The sequence below is a fragment of the Physella acuta genome, unplaced genomic scaffold (genome assembly GCF_028476545.2).
Source record: "Physella acuta isolate Inbredline_101_S28 unplaced genomic scaffold, ASM2847654v3 ptg000972l, whole genome shotgun sequence".
NCBI classification, from domain to species: domain Eukaryota; kingdom Metazoa; phylum Mollusca; class Gastropoda; family Physidae; genus Physella; species Physella acuta.
In genome coordinates, this window is record NW_026732489.1 from 425,413 (window position 1) to 448,670 (window position 23,258).

General features: G+C 47.2%; 1 protein-coding gene and 1 pseudogene across 2 annotated transcripts in view; one reads left to right on the top strand and one right to left on the bottom strand.

Annotated features, from left to right (window-relative positions):
* LOC131954101 (muscarinic acetylcholine receptor M4-like) overlaps window positions 1-23,258 on the bottom strand; it is a 70,522-nt gene that overhangs the window by 40,958 nt on the left and 6,306 nt on the right. For both annotated transcript variants that reach the window (XM_059317624.1, XM_059317623.1), the window contains exon 2: window positions 630-671. The gene's annotated coding sequence lies outside the window, so the exon portion shown is untranslated. The remainder of the gene's footprint in view (window positions 1-629; window positions 672-23,258) is intronic.
* LOC131954099 (uncharacterized) lies at window positions 21,543-21,914 on the top strand (annotated as a pseudogene).

Below are 23,258 nucleotides of genomic sequence, written 5' to 3' on the forward strand. Positions count from 1 at the left end.
GATTGCCGGCCCTTTTTTGTGTGGTATGTACGCAAATCTTATCCCAAGGTCCTGAGTTCTAATCCCCAGTGGAAACATTTGTTTCCAGCTTAAACCAGATAAAAATATCCTGACACCTGAGTTGGTCGGACATTTTGCCAGGAACCCGATAAGGCTGAGTCGAGCTGTTGTCGTCACATACGTCAGATACGTCACATACGTGACATACGTGACATACGTCAACTTGTAATAAAAAACCTCACAACTTGACAGCCAGTCAATAAAAGCTGAACATTTTCAACTCAAAACTTGACAGACAAACAAAAAACTTGACAGACAAACTCAAAACTTGACAGACAGACAAACTCAAAACTTGACAGAGAGACAAACTAAAAACTTGACAGAGAGACAAACTAAAAACTTGACAGACAGACAAACTAAGAACTTGACAGACAGACAAACTAAAAACTTGACAGACAGACAAACTCAAAACTTGACAGACAGACAAACTAAAAACTTGACAGACAGACAAACTAAAAACTTGACAGAGAGACAAATTAAAAACTTGACAGACAAACTCAAAACTTGACAGCAAGTCAATAAAAGATGAACATTTTCAACTGAAATAAAAGATGAAAATTTCAACTTACAAATTATTGCTCATCGACGACGTCATAAATCCGTTTATGAGACTGTAGAGTAGAAAAACAAAACTTCATTAGCATAAATTAACATAATTTTAATTGTGTTTAAATTAGGCCTAAAATACCTTCATACTGTAACACTAAAGGGCCTCAAACTTGAGAAGGTAAATTTAACGGAGGCCATTTGTATGGGGCCATTTTTATGGGGTCATTTGTATGGGGCCATTTGTATGGGGCCATTTGTATGGGGCCATTTGAATGGGGCCATTTGTATAGGGCCATTTGTATGGGGCCATTTGAATGGGGCCATTTGTATGGGGCCATTTGTATGGGGCCATTTGTATGGGGCCATTTGAATGGGGCCATTTGTATAGGGCCATTTGTATGGGGCCATTTGAATGGGGCCATTTGTATGGGGCCGTTTGTATGGGGCCATTTGTTAGAAAACGCGTATTGTCGCCAAAACCAAACCAAGACAGCCCTTCTTCCAACCGTAATGTTGGACAGGCTCCCCTCCTACACAATACTTTGTTACTTGTCAACTGCGCCGTTGAGGCCATCGACTCCAATTTCAGCCTTTTTTTTATTTGCTTCCATAGCCTTTGTCCAACCAAGAACAAACTACAGCAGCAGTTGTTTGATTTGCTTCCATAGCCTTTGTCCAACCAAGAACAAACTACAGCAGCAGTTGTTTGATTAGCTTCCATAGCCTTTGTCCAACCAAGAACAAACTACAGCAGCAGTTGTTTGATTAGCTTCCATAGCCTTTGTCCAACCAAGAACAAACTACAGCAGCAGTTGTCTCTCCTAAATGGCTCCCTGTCCCCAGCTATCGAGCCTCACCTGCCCAGGGTTCGAACTCTGAACATTAGCAGCCAGGGTTCGAACTCTGAACATTAGCAGCCAGGGTTCGAACTCTGAACATTAGCAGCCAGGGTTCGAACTCTGAACATTAGCAGCCAGGGTTCGAACTCTGAACATTAGCAGCCAGGGTTCGAACTCTGAATAAAAGCAGCCAGGGTTCGAACTCTGAACATTAGCAGCCAGGGTTCGAACTCTGAACATTAGCAGCCAGGGTTCGAACTCTGAACATTAGCAGCCAGGGTTCGAACTCTGAACAAAAGCAGCCAGGGTTCGAACTCTGAACATTAGCAGCCAGGGTTCGAACTCTGAACATTAGCAGCCAGGGTTCGAACTCTGAACATTAGCAGCCAGGGTTCGAACTCTGAACATTAGCAGCCAGGGTTCGAACTCTGAACATTAGCAGCCAGGGTTCGAACTCTGAACATTAGCAGCCAGGGTTCGAACTCTGAACATTAGCAGCCATGAGCTTTACAGGTCGACCACGCCGAGTCCGATATATACCAGCTCACATTCTATCACGCCGTGCAAGATGTCACGTTATGTAAAGTATCACGCCGTGCAAGATGTCACGTTGTGTAAAGTATCACGTCATGCAAGATGTTGCGTGTAAAGTATCACGCCGTGCAAGATGTCACGTGTAAAGTATCACCCAGTGCAAGATGTCACGTTATGTAAAGTATCACGCTGTGCAAGATGTCGCGTGTAAAGTATCACGTCATGCAAGATGTCACGTTATGTAAAGTATCACGCCGTGCAACATGTCACGTTATGTAAAGTATCACGCCGTGCAAGATGTCCCGTTGTGTAAAGTATCACGTCATGCAAGATGTCACGTGTAAAGTATCACGCCGTGCAAGATGTCACGTGTAAAGTATCACGTCATGCAAGATGTCACGTGTAAAGTATCACGCCGTGCAAGATGTCACTTGTAAAGTATCACGTCATGCAAGATGTCACGTGTAAAGTATCACGTCATGCAAGATGTCACGTGTAAAGTATCACGTCGTGCAAGATGTCACGTTGTGTAAAGTATCACGCCGTAGAAGAAGTGTCACACTGTTTGAAGATGGGCGATAAAGGTGATGACGTCAGATAACCCCAGTGACCTTGATGTGTATCGGCGAACACGTGCTATGGCAGACGATGAAAGCACTCACGGCCCGCGAGAATTTTAATGTGTTTACATTTAGCGTGGTCACGTGGTGTAGGGCCGGTCAAATCAAATCGTGCGCAAGCAGAATGCGCAGGGAGAAATTTAACAAAATGTTAACAATATAAAGTTAACAACAATATAAAGTTAAAAACAATATAAAGTTAACAACAATATAAAGTTAGCACAATATAAAGTTAACAACAATATAAAGTTAACAACAATATAAAGTTAACAACAATATAAAGTTAACAATAAAAAGTTAACAACAAAATAAAGTTAACAACAATATAAAGTTAAAAACAATATAAAGTTAACAACAATATAAAGTTAAAAACAATATAAAGTTAAAAACAATATAAAGTTAACAACAATATAAAGTTGGCCCAACTAACACCTGCACTAACTAACACCAATATGTTTATATAACAAAGCTGTTGGTTGCATGGTGTAATGTTTATATAACAAAGCTGTTGGTTGCATTGTGTAATGTTTATATAACAAAGCTGTTGGTTGCATTGTGTAATGTTTATATAACAAAGCTGTTGGTTGCATTTAATTTAAGCGGGGAAAAAATCTCAAGCTTTAGTCGTCTCGAACACGTCATTTTTTTTTCTCGAATTTTCTGACTTCCTTAGGCCCCAGGCTCAGTCCTATTGTACTTAATGGGTAAGACGGCCCTGCCCTGCCCCTCCCTCCCTCTGCCCGTCCCCCGGGCTGTCTGTTGTATCGGACAATTGAAGTAAGTTTTTGTGTGAATTGTGTCTTGATCGACCCGTGCATGTTGCGATTGATTTCTTCATCGACCAGCGCGAGACATCAGACCGTGTTGATGTAGCTCTGTGTGTGTTGGTTGATGCCGTCAGCAGACATTCAGCATGTCGGATCAGACCGTGTTGATGTAGCTCTGTGTGTGTTGGTTGATGCCGTCAGCAGACATTCAGCATGTCGGATCAGACCGTGTTGATGTAGCTCTGTGTGTGTTGGTTGATGCCGTCAGCAGACATTCAGCATGTCGGATCAGACCGTGTTGATGTAGCTCTGTGTGTGTTGGTTGATGCCGTCAGCAGACATTCAGCATGTCGGATCAGACCGTGTTGATGTAGCTCTGTGTGTGTTGGTTGATGCCGTCAGCAGACATTCAGCATGTCGGATCAGACCGTGTTGATGTAGCTCTGTGTGTGTTGGTTGATGCCGTCAGCAGACATTCAGCATGTCGGATCAGACCGTGTTGATGTAGCTCTGTGTGTGTTGGTTGATGCCGTCAGCAGACATTCAGCATGTCGGATCAGACCGTGTTGATGTAGCTCTGTGTGTGTTGGTTGATGCCGTCAGCAGACATTCAGCATGTCGGATCAGACCGTGTTGATGTAGCTCTGTGTGTGTTGGTTGATGCCGTCAGCAGACATTCAGCATGTCGGATCAGACCGTGTTGTGTAGCTCTGTGTGTGTTGGTTGATGCCGTCAGCAGACATTCAGCATGTCGGATCAGACCGTGTTGATGTAGCTCTGTGTGTGTTGGTTGATGCCGTCAGCAGACATTCAGCATGTCGGATCAGACCGTGTTGATGTAGCTCTGTGTGTGTTGGTTGATGCCGTCAGCAGACATTCAGCATGTCGGATCAGACCGTGTTGATGTAGCTCTGTGTGTGTTGGTTGATGCCGTCAGCAGACATTCAGCATGTCGGATCAGACCGTGTTGATGTAGCTCTGTGTGTGTTGGTTGATGCCGTCAGCAGACATTCAGCATGTCGGATCAGACCGTGTTGATGTAGCTCTGTGTGTGCTGGTTGATGCCGTCAGCAGACAATGAGCATGTCGGCACGTCGCTGTGTCTCTGATCCTAGCAACGTCGTCTCAGATGGACTCGAACCCGCGGTGTCGGGGAAACTTGTTGGGTTGTCCCCCCCCTCCTGTGGGGAAACTTGTTAGACACATCCGGCCTGACCCGGGGTCGGACTGACCAAAATCTCACCCCCCCCCCCTCCCGGCCGATAATGGACTGGTCCAGTCACGGGTCGGGTCATGTGACCATCGCGTGCCGGCCCGGCGTCGCGGTCAATTATTCAACACTCAATGTGATTTCAGCTTTTAACGGCACACACGGGAGGGGCGGGGGTTACGGCATGGAGGGGCGGGGTTGATGGCAGGGGGCGGGGTTGATGGCAGGGGGCGGGGTTGATGGCAGGGGCGGGGTTGATGGCAGGGGGCGGGGTTGATGGCAGGGGGCGGGTTTTATGGCAGGGGGCGGGGTTGATGGCAGGGGGCGGGGGTTACGGCATGGAGGGGCGGGGTTGATGGCAGGGGGCGGGGTTGATGGCAGAGGCAGGGCGGGGTTGATGGCAGAGGCAGGGCGGGGTTGATGGCAGGGGGCGGGTTTTATGGCAGGGGGCGGGGTTGATGGCAGGGGGCGGGGGTTACGGCATGGAGGGGCGGGGTTGATGGCAGGGGGTGGGTTTTATGGCAGGGGGCGGGGTTGACGACTGACGACATGGAGGGGCAGGGTGATGTTCCACCTAATGCTGCCCCGTGAAATGCTGCCCCATCAAATGGTGCTTCATCAAATGGTGCCCCATCAAATGGTGCCCCATCAAATGCTGCCCTATCAAGTCCTGTCACATCAGACTATGCACAATGCCCCCCCCCCCTCCCTACACAGCTCATTTTAATTAAAAATTTCCAATCAGTGTGCGCCATCAGATCGATGCAGGTCAATTTCTTGGCTTCGATCTGACGTAAATATTCAGAGCATTGTGGTACGCTGGCGCCGCTTCAATAGATTCTCCACGCTCCATTGGTTCCGTGATTGATGCGGTCCGAGCGGACGGGAGTCACGTGATTTGTGTTTTCTTTTAATCGCCCGGCCCCGCCCCCCACGGGCTTGCCTTGTGGTGGGCTGGGTAAACTGAGGCGGGGGTAAATTATTCAATCAAGTCATTGAAAATAGATCAATCCAGCCGGACGGGTCAGCGTGACCCCATGATGAACTTTGACACAGATTAACGTTACGACATGTTGGATGTAATTAGAGAAATGAGAAATTATGGGATGGAAATCTCGGGGCGCGCAGGTCTTTGATGTCAAGACAATAATGGGTTCGTTCAACAGGATTCGTGCTCGTTAGGGGTGTAGGGGTGGGGGGGGGGGTGGTGGGAGGGATGGGGGAGGGGTGAGGGGTGTGTTAGGGGGAGGGGGGAATTGTCGACAAAATTTCTATGTGTTTAACATCAATACTTCTAATATCGATAATGATTTATATAAATGTATTGGATACTTCTAATATCGATAGTTCTAATATCGATAATGATTTATATAAATGTATTGGTTATTTCTAATATCGATACTTCTAATATCGATAATGATTTATATAAATGTATTGGATACTTCTAATATCGATTGGTACCGCTGCCAGCGATAGAAGTTATATCGATGACATTTCATATCGATCTATCTAATATTGATCGAATACCGATACATGTAGTTTCGATTGCTCTACATTCATGCGATACTTCTTGTATACAACAACACTAGAAGTACCGAAAGAAAGAGAGAGGGGAGGGGGGGAGACAGAGAGAGGGAGAGAGGGGAAGGGGGAGAGACAGAGAGAGATATAGAGAGGGAGAGAGGGGAGACAGAGAGAGGGAGAGCGAGAGAAAGAGGGAGAGAAAGAGGGGGGAGAGAGACAGGACACAGGTCGTGACGTCACGACAGTAGCAGACGACATCAAGTTCCCCCCCCCCTTCCCCGCACACACACACACACACACACAGTTCCTATTGGTTGGTTTCAGTTAGATTTAATTATCTGATTAGGAATTGTACCGGCAGTGACGTAATCGATACCAAGTAGCTATCATGACGTCAGCTGGTTAAAACTCACGTCCGGTTCACAAAGAAACCTTGACCTTGGCTAAGGTCAACTAAATTTACTACACCCGTATTAAACACCCGTATATCCGACATTTAACTGCTCATTGCGCACGTGTACCGTGAGCACCAACACCTAACTCATAGGGCTTCTACTCATCATGCAAGTTGGTGTAGCCGAACGTGGATATGAACGTGACCTTGACCAAGAGCCTCAAGGTCACAACATGCTTTTCTTTTTTTAACTTTTATAAAGACTGAAAAGGAGGTAGGAGGGGGGGGGGGGGGAATATTTCAGGACAAAAATCATCTCTATGGTCAATTTTTTGTTTAATTAATTGGTTTTAATTGCCTGAGCTCAGCATGCTAATGTATTCTAATTAGTGAGGTTATTGAATGCCATTGGGGTTTAGTTCAATTCGTGACGTCACGCGACCTTCCCGACAGTCAAGGCGCGGTTTTTGCAGGGATCACGAACGTGACCTGATGTAACGTGAAAGGAAATCAGGATCACGTTGATGAAATAATTCGTGATCACGTCATTAATCTGACTCGCTTGCAGACAACACTCTGTAAGTTTGACACGATTCTAAAACCTATCTAGTCACGTGTGTAAACCTATCTAGTCACGTTGGTAAACCTATTTAGTGACGTGTGTAAACCTATCTAGTCACGTGTGTAAACCTATCTAGTCACGTGTGTAAACCTATTTAGTGACAGCTAGGCCAGTGACGTAGTTTCCGGTGGCCTGGTACTGTCACGTGATTGATGTCCTCAAGGTCAGGCCGCCAGCTTCAAGGTCAGCCCAGCCAGGGGCCATAAAGCAGACAGGCCGTTAGACCAAGGCAGCGCCGGCCATTTTCTCGCCAACCACGCCATTCGCGGATTTGTATCTGCCGTCATTAAATACCCCCCCCCCCCACCCTCCCGCCGTACGACTTTCTCGGGAATTGTTCGCCTCCCAGTATTTAGGGCATTGGTGCCCTAAAGCAGGGGCGGATTAAGCTTGGGTGGGGCCCCGGGCTGAAACTTTTTGGGGGCCCCTGATTATATATATATATATATATATATATATATATATATATATATATATATATATATATATATATATATATATATATATATATATATCATAATCAGCATACCATTCAAGATATTAATGGATTATTTATAACTTATAGGAACATTCGACACCGATATTTATAAAACTGCTAATTTAAAAAGCTGTCAATTGTGTTCAATGAGCGGTAAATTGGATGCAAACATCTAACCTTCTTCTTCTTCTCTTCTTCTTCGTTCTTAATTTCAGTGTTGGAAGGGATCCCCTCCAATACAATTAAGTATACGTGTCAACTGGTTAGGCGCCATTGAGACCAGTGACTCTGATTTCATCTTGCTTTTCTTTTTACTTTCTCGTATATACGAAGTATAGAGAAAGTCTTGTCATCATGCAAAAAAAAAAAAATTGAGATTTTTACAAATCTCGACGTTTTACACCTCACTGATACGGAAAAACATAATTTTGCAATCTTGTCCGTATGTCTGTGTGTCTGTGTATGTGTCTGTGTGTAAACACGATAACTTGAGTACCGTTATAGCTAGGTTGATGAAATTTCATATATAAGTATTTTATCAACATTGTAGATCTGTATAAACATTTGAGCGATTTCCGATAACCGGAAGTGGTACTTTTTCTACTTTGAATTTTTCAAAAGCCTATAACTTGAGTACTATTTCAGATAGATAAATGAAATTTCACATGTACGTAAAAGCTCTAATTCTCTACCTTCTGTCAAAGTTTGAGTAATTTCCGTTGACCGGAAGTACTAATTTACGCTATTTCCGATTTCTAAAAAAAACGCATGTAAATTTATAAAGTACTAATAATATATTGCGCACTATTATGCACATTTCATTGGCGTTCACTTGGTGTGCAATCCTTTTTTCTACGAGATTTTATTCTATTTTAAAAACTTTAAGTATTTAAAATGGAGTTACCATCCCCTGTTGTTTTATATAAGAATATTCGAGAAAGCTTAGGGGAGATCACTCCCGGTTTATTTTAATGTGTTTCCATAGCCTTTGCCCAACCAAGAACAAACTACAGCAAATGTTTGATTTTGGAGTTGTCTCTCCTAGAAGAGTGGCTGTCCCCAGCTAACGCGCCTCATCTGCCCGATGATTTGAACTCGAGACATTTCAGTTAAGCATCCACGAGCTTTACCGACTCGACCACGCCGATCCCCTAACATCTAACCAATATGTACTCATTTTTATCATGATTATATGTTGTCCCCACCCACTACCACGACACACACACTAACAAAACACAGGCGAGATCCATCCGCTACGTCAGTAGCACTAAATATATGACTGTTTAGTTTAGGCTTGTAGAAGTTTCCGACCTCTGCCCCGCGATCTAGCCGGGTACCAGACGGTAAGACGATGTCCTGCGTCTGGTGGTGGGGGAAGTAAAGCCTGGATAGAGCCTACGGATGGATAAGCGACCATCATGTAGTGTTTCAAACCAACATCTCAGTGAGACTGATTCAGTTCACAATTTGCCATTTAGTTGGAGTTCACTACGTCGAGACCTCCCTGGCTAATGGGAGTCAAACTCCTGAGCCTGTATATCCGTGTCACGATAGTTATTGAACTGTAATTCACGTATTTATATTGGGCATGAGAAAGCTGGAAATGCAGACTAACCTTGAACAAACGTAAATATTCATGAGAATATTATAATGTCGTTACAGAGCAGACGATAAAGACTGGTGACACTTGTTTGATTATAGACTCAAAAAGAAAACAAAGAATATCAAACCACATTATGTAGGAAATTATCAATAACATACGGAGGTTAAACTAGGCCCAACTAAAACAGTAAGAACGGTAAAAGCGTACAAAACAACAGACCCCCCAACTCCATCCTCTTAGGTGTCATTCATTTATGAGGCCCACAAAAAGTTGGATTTCCACAGGCGTCCATTTAAAGAACGTCATCCCTGGCCTGTAAACCCGATATTAACGTTCACTAAAAGTAAAGGCCTATAAATGTTTTTAAAAGTTTATATCATACAGTATTCACACCAGATGCATGTCATTTATGTGTCAGAATTCGACCGCTGTTTTTGTTTTTAACTCTAAAATCAACCCAATTTATTGTGATAAGCAAACGCTGTCCGGGCTGGTATTTATACTAAAGTGTGTACTCGAGTTTGATATTTTGATAAAAAATTGAAATAAACTTGTCATTCAGATATTAAAACATTGGCTTTTACTTTTATAGTTAAAAAAAACCCACAGATTTCACTTTAAAGGGAAATTTACTATGATTGAAAAAGGAAATTTGGGGGCCCCTGGCTGCAGCCCCCTCAGCACCCCCCTTAATCCGCCACTGCCCTAACGGTATCTAACATCATGCTAAATGCCCACCAGACATCAAGCAAGGCACTACTGGGTTGTTGATTCTGACGCTACCACTAGACAGGCTACCACTAGACAGGCTACCACTAGACAGGCTACCACTAGACAGGCTACAACTAGACAGGCTATCACTAGACAGGCTACCAGCAGACAGGCTACCACTAGACACAGGTAAAACAATGGCTGTCACATGTCGTCAAACGGATACCTGTGTGACGTCACTAGCAAGACCCCAACTGACCAATGGGAGCAGAGATAAGGACGTCTCGAGGTGTTAGAACCCCTGTACTAAACTAAACACAAGCCCTAACCTGAAGTAGTTACCCCGTGTTCAAGAATGTGAAACCTGCCCCCCCCCCCCCCCCCCCGTGTCGCCTAGATCGATTAGCCTTGTAAGCCACATTTGGGATCGATATATTTGACGTCTTTGGGGACCCGTCTGACGTCACGCAGGTGAAACGTCTTACATCGTCAGTCTGACGTCACGCAGGTGATACGTCTTACATCGTCAGTCTGACGTTCTGCTCTGACGTCTTTCACATCAATGACGTCATTAAGTGCAGTTGGTAAGTCATGTGACTTGGTCAGTCATGTGACTCGGTCAGTCATGTGACCGGCACATCCATGGGGTTAGGTCAGCCACGTGACGTCTGTTCAAGATGGCACTTGATATTGATTCTATAAGTTATTTCCTGTAGCCATGGCAACCTTCAGTGAAACAACAGAGAGGGTTAGTTTATACGCGGGCGTGTAAAAGGTAGGCTTCAGGTTATGTGATTTACGTTTGATATAAAATGTTACACAAGTTCTTTTAAGTTGGGTGGCAATAAGGGATGGGTGGGGCAGGGGTTGTAGGATAGGGCATATATATATATATATATATATATATATATATATATATATATATATATATATATATATATATATATATATATATATATATATATATATATATATACATATATGTGTGTGTCCTACTCTTCAACAACTGCCCCAACCTACAACCCCTGGCCCACCCATCTCTAAAGCCACCCAACTTAAAAGAACTTGTCCATCACATACATTAATTCCAGAGACTGCTAAAAATAGCCACGGTAAGAAATAAGGACGAACACAATCAATTAAAGGGGAGTAATCAATTCTTGCTTCATTCAATTTTTTTTTTCAAGAACCCAAAGCCGACTGGTCGTGAAAAACATCTCCGAGACATTAAATCACAATAGAAGATTAATAGGGGGAGACAAGGGTTGAGGGAAACTTCAAACTTGGCGAGGCTGGTTAGTTCTAGGTTAGTTCTGTCTGGCAGGTTAGGCTAGGGTAGGGCAGTAGGATGTACAAGGGATAATGTTTAGGTTAGGGTAGGATAGTAGGATCTACAAGGGATAATGTTTAGGCTAGGGTAGGATAGTAGGATGCACAAGGGATAATGTTTAGGCTAGGGTAGGATAGTAGGATGTACAAGGGATAATGTTTAAGTTAGGGTAGGACAGTAGGATCTACAAGGGATAATGTTTAGGCTAGGGTAGGACAGTAGGATGTACAAGGGATAATGTTTAGGCTAGGGTAGGACAGTAGGATCTACAAGGGATAATGTTTAGGCTAGGGTAGGACAGTAGGATCTACAAGGGATAATGTTTAGGCTAGGGTGGGACAGTAGGATGTACAAGGGATAATGTTTAGGCTAGGGTGGGACAGTAGGATGTACAAGGGATAATGTTTAGGCTAGGGTAGGACAGTAGGATGTACAAGGGATAATGTTTAGGCTAGGGTGGGACAGTAGGATGTACAAGGGATAATGTTTAGGTAGAATCTACAAGATGTAATGTTCAGGTTAGGGTGGGATAGGACATTAGGACCTACAAGGTTCAATGTTTAACCCAGTCAAAAAAATGATTGCTGGAATATGTTTAGCTGACAGGTTGAAAGTTTAGCGATCTAATGAGAGGTTGATGGGGGGGGGGGGGATATGGATGGAGGGACATTGTAGGAGACATTTTCTTTTGTAAAATAGACACAAGGTGGGGGGGGGGGGGAGTGCTATAACAAAATACCTGGAGGGGTAGGTTGAATTAAGGTGGGAAGGGGGTGAAAGCTGTACTAAAAACCGCTTTGAACAAACTGCGAGCGGTGTAAAGCCGATCAGACGGTGCTGGTATAGACCGAACAAACCTGTGAGTTACCTCCCCGTCCATGGACTGCAGCCAGTGGTTGGTACCAAATCTGGCATTTCCTGCCCGGCAATCGATAGAACTAGATGTTTGAAATGACGTCATTTAAGGATTTCGCTGTTCTTAGGGGCTGAGCTAGGCTTAAGGGGTTCTAATTATTTCACGCGCTCGTGTGTCGGACACGACACGACACTCGTGTGTCGGACACTATACGACACACCGTGTGTCGGACACGACACGACACACCGTGTGTCGGACACGACACGACACACCGTGTGTCGGACACGACACGACACACCGTGTGTCGGACACGACACGACACACCGTGTGTCGGACACGACACGACACACCGTGTGTCGGACACGACACGACACACCGTGTGTCGGACACGACACGACACTCCGTGTGTCGGACACGACACGACACTCGTGTGTCGAACACTACACGACACTCCGTGTGTCGGACACGACACGACACTCCGTGTGTCGGACACGACACGACACTCGTCACTGGACACAAAGAATGACGTGTTTGTAAAATATAGTGAGAGTGTGTCGCCAAGTCATCTCTAGACGCTAGTGTATACTGGCTCCATGTACCACTGACTCCATTTGACTCCATGTTCCACTGACTCCCTGTTCCACTGACTCCATGTTCCACTGACTCCATGTTCCACTGACTCCATGTTCCACTGACTCCATGTTCCACTGACTCCATGTTCCACTGACTCCATGTTCCACTGACTCCATGTTCCACTGACTCCATGTTCCACTGACTCCATGTTCCACTGACTCCCTGTTCCACTGACACCATGTTCCACTGACTCCATGTTCCACTGACTCCTTGTGACTCCCTGCTACACTGACTCCATGTTCCACTGACTCCATGTTCCACTGACTCCATGTTCCACTGACTCCATGTTCCACTGACTCCCTGTTCCACTGACTCCATGTTCCACTGACTCCATGTTCCACTGACTCCATGTTCCACTGACTCCCTGTTCCACTGACACCATGTTCCACTGACTCCATGTTCCACTGACTCCTTGTGACTCCCTGCTACACTGACTCCATGTGACACTGACTCCATGTTCCACTGACTCCATGTTCCACTGACTCCATGTTCCACTGACTCCCTGTTCCACTGACTCCCTGTTCCACTGACTCCATGTTCCACTGACTCCATGTTCCACTGACTCCATGTTCCACTGACACCATGTTCCACTGACTCCATGTTCCACTGACTCCTTGTGACTCCCTGCTACACTGACTCCATGTGACACTGACTCCAGGCCCCCACTAGCGGGATGACGCCGTCTAAAAATAGCCCCGCCATGTCTTACTGCCATCGATCAGCTGGTGATGAGGCGTGGCATCTAATTATGGAAGTTAATTTGATTCATGTATTACGGGCTGAAATCCTATCGATCTTAGGAGATACATTGTCGCCATACCAGGCGGGGAGGGGGGGGGGGACTGCTGATTAAAAATTCGATGAAAAACAATTTGTGCTCAATACAGTTCTATATTTTACTTTTAGGACCGTTAATTAATTATTTAATTAGTTTTCTTCATGTGAATGCTTTAGAAAAAAAAAGTTAATATTCGTATACAAGTCAAAATGTTGAGTTTATTCATTATGTTTTCAGGTTTAAAATACGAAGTTTAGTTTTTTAAATTGTCCAGAATAAAAGTTTGGTGGCGGCCGGGGAAAGAACGGGGGAGGGGGGTGGGGTGGTGGTGGTCAAGTTGTTGTTAAATGTTGTTGTCGCTCAAATTTGGCCAACCGTGACAAGATCTGTTGAAGATGGCGCTGGTAGTACACTATAGAGGCGAGGGGCAGGGCCGGCGCTAGGGGTACGCGGGGCCTATGGCCAACCATCCGCGCGGGGCCTTATATTATTTTCATTGGTGTATAATTAAATAAAACATGTACAGTGAGGCGTTTTTTTTCTTCTCAACGCGAATTAATATTTACAACGATATATGTGGTATTTTTAAGCTGTTTATCAATGTCGTATATTAGTTTTAACATTAAGACACTGATTAACAAATAATTTGTTTACTTAGAAGTGCTTTTGAAATGTTGCTTGTTTCTGTTAAGGCTTTTTGTTTGAAAAGTAAAAAATAAAACAGATATAAGTTTGAGACACGCATTAAAGAGACGATGAACGTCAGCTTCAAACCTGATTTTTTTACATTAATGTTTATGAAAATCTTACCAGTACGTTCACAAACGAAGATCTACTTTTCTTGCCTTTCTTGAGGAAAATTCCATGATTATATCATCATAGTCCAAACTGGAGGCTATGTCTTTTTCTATTGACAGAATTGACCGACCGCAGAGTCTGTCTTGGGACATCGTTGATCTCAAATAGTTCTTGATCAACTTCAGTTTGGAGAAATGTTTTTGTTGTTTAATAACTTTCTTTGGATAGTGTATGTACTTGTCCAACGCGCCTGCTTGTGTTTTATCAAATTCTTCTCTTAAATTGCGTTTCCTCGCTTTTGATGCACCTGATTCATACTTGCGAAATCTATCTCTGTCTCTTGTAGCCATGGTGTAAAGAAAAATTGTGAAATCACTTTGAAGCAACGTTAAATCGGTCCACAGTGGAGGGTGATAGTATCGATATTTTCTCAATTTATCGAGTGTTAACAGTGGCATTCAAAGTGTGTGGATGCCGGGGAAAATAGCAAAACATTGATAGATTTCGGAATAAGCTCGAATCGTGAAAAACACTGTTTACGGCTATAGATATCCAAATGAAATGACTCTCAAATGTAATCACGGACGCTCAGTAAGGTGGAACACTGGGGGGGGGGGGGTGACAGTTGGTGGGGTGAGGTGAAGGATATTAAACTGTACATTTAAATCTATGGGATGCCAAACCCTAAAAAAAATCAGTTCGGGTACTACGTTACTGGATCTCTGACCGTAGCAATTCAAGAGAAGGTGCGTGTTTATAGAGCGTCCGCGTATTACATTACAGATTAAGACCGCGTTCTCACAAGAGAAAGTCCATTTAGGGGGGGGGGGGGGTGACACCAAGGTAAAAAATAGCAAAATATATAGAGAAAAACTTGAGGGGGTGCAAATCGAAAGTTTGAGGGGGGGTGCAAATCGAAAACTTGAGCGGGGTGCAAATCGAAAACTTGAGCGGGGTGCAAATCGAAAGTTTGAGGAGGGGGGTGCAAATTTTGAAAGTTTGAGGGGGGTGCAAATCGAAAATTTGCAATTTTTTTCCCGGGAAGGGGCATGCCCCCATCCGCTCTCCCCCCCCCCCCCCACCTCTGCAAGCCATCATCAGGTCACTGACTGTTTACTACAGGCACCCCCGCCTGCTCACTAAAAAAAAACGTCTTCAACGGTCCGCAAACAATAGGGGTATCTGTTTACGTTTCTCCCGATTTTACCTCCCATGTCAGGTCGGGGGCTAATTCGCGACCGCCATCTCCAGTCACCTCAGGACAATAGCGAGTCGACCGTGTCAGCGATGTGTGACACTAATGTCTTTCTTTAGAATAACGGTCTCTCCCAGTCCATGTAGAGGATAACTCACTAACATCAGCCGTGGCCTCAGTTTTAACATCCAACAATTTCGGCCATTTAGTTGGGTTTTTTAAATTTAATTCAGCAAAGATTATTTAAGTTTACAAACTAATTCAGGCAACAATGGCGTTGCTGAAGCGCGGGGCCTGGGGCGACCGCCCCGTTTGCCACCCCCTAACGCCGGCTCTGGCGAGGGGTGTGTGTGGGGGAGGGAGTAGCCCTACAAAACTAGACAGAGCCAACCCAGTCGGGTGTGACCGGCTCAGCGTGTTCACTGAAGCGTGACCGGCTCACCAGTGGAAGCGTGCTATCGATCTCTGACACCTACGGTAAACGTTCACCACGGTTTAACAGTTAACCCTGATCGCCAGGAGTTTAACACCAGTTAACTAACCCTAACATCTAACACTACCCCTAGCTAACCCCCAACTACTAACTACCCCTACCCCTAGCTACCCATAACCCTAACCACCCAGACCCCTTAATACACAGACCCCTAACTACCCCTACCCCTAACTACCCCTACCCCTACCCCTAACTACCCCTACCCCTAACTACCCAGACCCCTAACTACCCTTACCCCTAACTACCCCTACCCCTAACTACCCAGACCCCTAACTACCCCTACCCCTAACTACCCAGACCCCTAACTACCCCTACCCCTAACTACCTAGACCCCTAACTACCCCTACCCCTACCCCCCTCCCCTTACCCCCACAAAACAACACAGTCTACCGTACGCTATAATGTACAGCATCTGATCACCTGGTTTCAACAGCCCCATCACGTGATGTTACAGGAGAGACCCCCGTGTCGTCAATATCGATCCAGCATTTCGTGTCAATCGATTGGTGCTTGAAAGAAAGATTTGATTTAAAACTGCTAAATCGGCACTTTATATCCGGGGTGAGAATGTATGCAAAGGGCAAGTGTGTGGATGGGGATGGGTGGATAGGGATGGGTGGATGGGGATGGGTGGATGGGGATGGGTGGATGGGTGGATGGGGATGGGTGGATGTGGATGGGTGGATGTGGATGGGTGGATGGGGATGGGTGGATGGGTGGATGTGGATGGGTGGATGTGGATGGGTGGATGGGGGTGGGGGATGGGTGGATGAGTGGATGGGTGGATGGGTGGATGGGATGGGGATGGGTGGATGGGGATGGGTGGATGGGGGTGGGGGATGGGTGGATGGGCATGGGTGGATGGGATGGGGATGGGGATGGGTGGTTGGGGATGAGTGGATGGGGATGGGTGGATGGGGATGGGGATGGGTGGATGGGGATGGGTGGATGGGGATGGGTGGATGGGGATGGGGATGGGTGGATGGGGATGGGTGGATGGGATGGGGATGGGTGGATGGGGATGGGTGGATGGGGATGGGTGGATGGGGATGGGTGGATGGGGATGGGTGGATGGGGATGGGTGGATGGGGTGAGGTGAGGGAGGTGGGGTGGGGTGGGGGAAGGGGTAGTGAAAGGGTAAAACTAAGCTAAGGATTAGCTGGTCTACTGACACAAGCGGTAGGTTAAATAGCACTAATTAAAGTTGCCAATTACAGCAAGTTAATTAATTAAATGATAGATTTAAAACCTTAAGTTTCAGTGATAACCGTAGCTTCATCAAAAGACGCGATCAGTTTAACAATACCAATATTTCCACCTCCCCCCCCCCACACTAGCTTTTATTTAAAGAAAAAAAACCGAAATGGAAACTGTAGAAGAAAGCCATGAGATGCCAGAGTAAAAAGCCATCTATGACATGGGATGGTTTATTCAGATGATGGGGAAAAAATCTATTTCGGGAAATCATGGCGAATATTAAAGACACGGTGGAAAAAAAAGCGCTGATATTATGATTATGAGTGGGTTAAAAAAAGTTAATAGGGCTGGACATGATTAAAATATGGAGATCGTTGATTAAAAAAGATGGATTAGATGAGGGAAACGGGGGGTGGGGGTGGGAGGGGGGTGTACAGAACGTAATAAATGAGGTGGGGGTGGGGGGATGCGTGTATAGAACGTAATGAATGAGGTGGGGGTGGGGGAGGCGTGTATAAAAGGTAATGAATGAGGTGGGGGTGGGGGTGTATAGAACGTAATGAATGAGGTGACCTAAGGGAAGGTGCTGCGAGATTTCAATTATCGTTAATGAGTCAGCTAATCAAGTGATTGAAACGCTGAGATAGCCTATTGATGATGCCACGTGACGTCATCAAGTCCAGTCGCTGACGTCATAACTGTAGCTGCTATGACGTAACAAGAACTTATTAAGATTATTTTTTACACAAAACAACCAACACACAGACAGACGGACGGACAGACAAACATGTACAGCCAACGAGGTCGGTGTAAATTTGTTCTAGACAGTTGGGCTCAAAGCTCGCCAACATCAAATAAGTGACGTCATCATGTTAGCTAAGGCGACGCCTGGCCGGAACGGCTCAATTTGTACAAGACAATTGAGACAGAATATAATCAACAGCTTCATAGACAGACATCAAGGCAAAAGAGACAGAATATAATCTACAGAGAAGAAAATAATGATAATAGACAAAAAGATAATTAGATTTTATTTGAGAATTATTCTAACGGGCTGCATATATCCTATGTTTTAGTTAATGAGCATGTCGGTAGTTAATTAACTGAAATAGTTGCACAATTTTAGACCAGATGCCTGCAGTTCCTCTTGCGTTTTATCCTACCTCGTGAATCGCTGATATAAAACCTGTGGCATTCATAAAAACATTACCGGAAAAATGTCAAAGTAAGTAATTACTGGGAGTATATAGTGTATTGGGGGGCGGGGGGGGGGGGGGGGGGGGGGTGGCTGGTCTGGGTAAGAGATGATGGTGGTGTATAGTTCATAAATAAAATTTGATACTTTCCACACAACTAGGTTTTAGTACGACCCCTCCCCCCCATTCCCTATCTAATTCCCCCCCCCCCCCCACCCCATTTTACCCACCAAAACACCGTATTTTACACAACACATTTGAAATGTTAGAGCCATCTGGGCCAGTAGTCCTACACGACGGTACCATCTGGTAGTCCTACACGACGGTACCATCTGGGCCAGTCCTACACGACGGTACCATCTGGGCCAGTAGTCCTACACGACGGTACCATCTGGTAGTCCTACACGACGGTACCATCTGAGCCAGTAGTCCTACACGACGGTACCATCTGGGCCAGTAGTCCTACACGACGGTACCATCTGGTAGTCCTGCACGACGGTACCATCTGAGCCAGTCCTACACGACGGTACCATCTGGGCCAGTAGTTCTACACGACGGTACCATCTGGGCCAGTAGTTCTACACGACGGTACCATCTGGGCCAGTAGTTCTACACGACGGTACCATCTGGGTCAGTAGTTCTACACGACGGTACCATCTGGGCCAGTAGTTCTACACGACGGTACCATCTGGGCCAGTAGTCCTACACGACGGTACCATCTGAGCCAGTCCTACACGACGGTACCATCTGGGCCAGTAGTTCTACACGACGGTACCACCTGGGCCAGTAGTTCTACACGACGGTACCATCTGGGCCAGTAGTCCTACACGACGGTACCATCTGGGCCAGTAGTCCTACACGACGGTACCATCTGGGCCAGTCCTACACGACGGTACCATCTGTGCCAGTAGTCCTACACGACGGTACCATCTGGGCCAGTAGTCCTACACGACGGTACCATCTGGGCCAGTAGTCCTACACGACGGTACCATCTGGGCCAGTAGTCCTACACGACGGTACCATCTAGCCAGTCCTACACGACGGTACCATCTGGGCCAGTAGTCCTACACGACGGTACCATCTGGACCAGTAGTCCTACACGACGGTACCATGTGGGCCAGTAGTCCTACACGACGGTACCATCTAGCCAGTCCTACACGACGGTACCATCTGGGCCAGTAGTCCTACACGACGGTACCATCTGGGCCAGTAGTCCTACACGACGGTACCATCTGGGCCAGTAGTCCTACACGACGGTACCATCTGGGCCAGTAGTCCTACACGACGGTACCATCTAGCCAGTCCTACACGACGGTAACATCTAGGCCAGTAGTCCTACACGACGGTACCATCTAGCCAGTCCTACACGACGGTACCATCTGGGCCAGTCCTACACGACGGTAACATCTAGGCCAGTCCTACACGACGGTACCATCTGGGCCAGTAGTCCTACACGACGGTACCATCTAGCCAGTCCTACACGACGGTACCATCTGGGCCAGTCCTACACGACGGTAACATCTGGGCCAGTAGTCCTACACGACGGTACCATCTGGGCCAGTCCTACACGACGGTACCATCTGGGCCAGTCCTACACGACGGTACCATCTGGGCCAGTAGTCCTACACGACGGTACCATCTGGTAGTCCTACACGACGGTACCATCTGGGCCAGTAGTCCTACACGACGGTACCATCTAGCCAGTCCTACACGACGGTACCATCTGGGCCAGTAGTCCTACACGACGGTACCATCTAGCCAGTCCTACACGACGGTAACATCTGGGCCAGTCCTACACGACGGTAACATCTGGGCCAGTCCTACACGACGGTACCATCTAGCCAGTCCTACACGACGGTACCATCTGGGCCAGTAGTCCTACACGACGGTACCATCTAGCCAGTCCTACACGACGGTACCATCTGGGCCAGTAGTCCTACACGACGGTACCATCTGGGCCAGTAGTCCTACACGACGGTACCATCTGGGCCAGTAGTCCTACACGACGGTACCATCTGGGCCAGTCCTACACGACGGTACCATCTGGGCCAGTCCTACACGACGGTACCATCTGGGCCAGTAGTCCTACACGACGGTACCATCTGGGCCAGTAGTCCTACACGACGGTACATCTGGGCCAGTAGTCCTACACGACGGTACCATCTGGGCCAGTAGTCCTACACGACGGTACCATCTAGCCAGTCCTACACGACGGTACCATCTGGGCCAGTCCTACACGACGGTACCATCTGGGCCAGTAGTCCTACACGACGGTACCATCTGGGCCAGTAGTCCTACACGACGGTACCATCCAGCCAGTCCTACAACACGGTACCATCTGGGCCAGTCCTACACGACGGTACCATCTGGGCCAGTAGTCCTACACGACGGTACCATCTAGCCAGTCCTACACGACGGTACCATCTAGCCAGTCCTACACGACGGTACCATCTGGGCCAGTCCTACACGACGGTACCATCTGGGCCAGTCCTACACGACGGTACCATCTGGGCCAGTAGTCCTACACGACGGTACCATCTGGGCCAGTAGTCCTACACGACGGTATCATCTGGGCCAGTAGTCCTACACGACGGTACCATCTAGCCAGTCCTACACGACGGTACCATCTAGGCCAGTAGTCCTACACGACGGTTCAATCTGGGCCAGTCCTACACGACGGTACCATCTGGGCCAGTAGTCCTACACGACGGTACCATCTGGGCCAGTAGTCCTACACGACGGTACCATCTAGCCAGTCCTACACGACGGTACCATCTGGGCCAGTCCTACACGACGGTACCATCTGGGCCAGTAGTCCTACACGACGGTACCATCTGGGCCAGTAGTCCTACACGACGGTACCATCTAGCCTGTCCTACACGACGGTACCATCTGGGCCAGTCCTACACGACGGTACAATCTGGGCCAGTAGTCCTACACGACGGTACCATCTGGGCCAGTAGTCCTACTCGACGGTACCATCTGGGCCAGTAGTCCTACACGACGGTACCATCTGGGACAGTAGTCCTACACGACGGTACCATCTGGGCCAGTCCTACACGACGGTACCATCTGTGCCAGTAGTCCTACACGACGGTACCATCTGTGCCAGTAGTCCTACACGACGGTACCATCTGGGCCAGTAGTCCTACACGACGGTACCATCTGGGCCAGTCCTACACGACGGTACAATCTGGGCCAGTCCTACACGACGGTACCATCTGTGCCAGTAGTCCTACACGACGGTACCATCTAGCCAGTCCTACACGATTGTACAATCTGGGCCAGTCCTACACGACGGTACCATCTGGGCCAGTAGTCCTACACGACGGTACCATCTGGGCCAGTAGTCCTACACGACGGTACCATCTAGCCAGTCCTACGCGACGGTACCATCTAGCCAGTCCTACACGACGGTACCATCTAGCCAGTCCTACACGACGGTACCATTAGGGCCAGTCCTACACGACGGTACCATCTGGGCCAGTCCTACACGACGGTACCATCTGGGCCAGTAGTCCTACACGACGGTACCATCTGGGCCAGTAGTCCTACACGACGGTACCATCTGGGCCAGTAGTCCTACACGACGGTACCATCTGGGCCAGTAGTCCTACACGACGGTACCATCTGGGCCAGTAGTCCTACACGACGGTACCATCTGGGCCAGTCCTACACGACGGTACCATCTGGGCCAGTAGTCCTACACGACGGTACCATCTGGCAGTCCTACACGACGGTACCATCTGGGCCAGTCCTACACGACGGTAACATCTGGGCCAGTAGTCCTACACGACGGTACCATCTGGGCCAGTAGTCCTACACGACGGTACCATCTGGGCCAGTAGTCCTACACGACGGTACACCTGGGCCAGTAGTACTACACGACGGTACCATCTGGGCCAGTAGTCCTACACGACGGTACCATCTAGCCAGTCCTACACGACGGTACATCTGGGCCAGTAGTCCTACACGACGGTACCATCTGGGCCAGTCCTACACGACGGTAACATCTGGTCAGTAGTCCTACACGACGGTACCATCTGGCCAGTCCTACACGACGGTACCATCTAGCCAGTCCTACACGACGGTACCATCTAGTCCTACACCACCATCGAGTTATCGATTAGTTCATGACTCCATCGATTAGGACCATCACTAATTAACGAAGCCACTGAACGATTAAACAACAAGCACTTAGCTCTCGCGTGAGTACTCGTACAGCGGCACACAAGATGGCGGCCACTGCACCTACAGACGGGTTCCAGTTTTTACACTGCCTACGTGACGTCATAGTTCGCTACCTACATAGTGACGTCATAGTTCGCTACCTACTTACATGACGTCCCTACCTATCTAGTGACGTCACAGTTATTTTCTTCTCTACACCATGTCTCCCAACAATCCTCCCCCACCCCCCCATAAACCAGACTTGTTATCTTCGAGGGTGCGGCCAGATTTGGCAGCCGGCACAAGCCCGGGGGAGGGGATGAAGTGATAAGGGTGGGGAGGGGGAGGGGATGAAGTGATAGGGGGTGGGGAGGGGGAGGGGGGGGGGATGAAGTGATAGAGGTGGGGAGGGGGGCGTTATGTGTCGGTAGGGTCTCACAGGTTTGTGTCATAGACAGAGGTAACAGGTTTATAACAGAGGTAACAGGTTTATAACAGAGGTAACAGGTTTATAACAGAGGTAACAGGTTTATAACAGAGGTAACAGGTTTATAACAGAGGTAACAGGTTTATAACAGAGGTAACAGGTTTATAGTTTTATCTTAAGGACATAGGTAACAGCTATTTTGGGTACGGTTACCATAGTGGTGAGGTTAGATTAGCTAGGTGGTGAGGTAAGATTACCTTGATGGTAAGGTAAG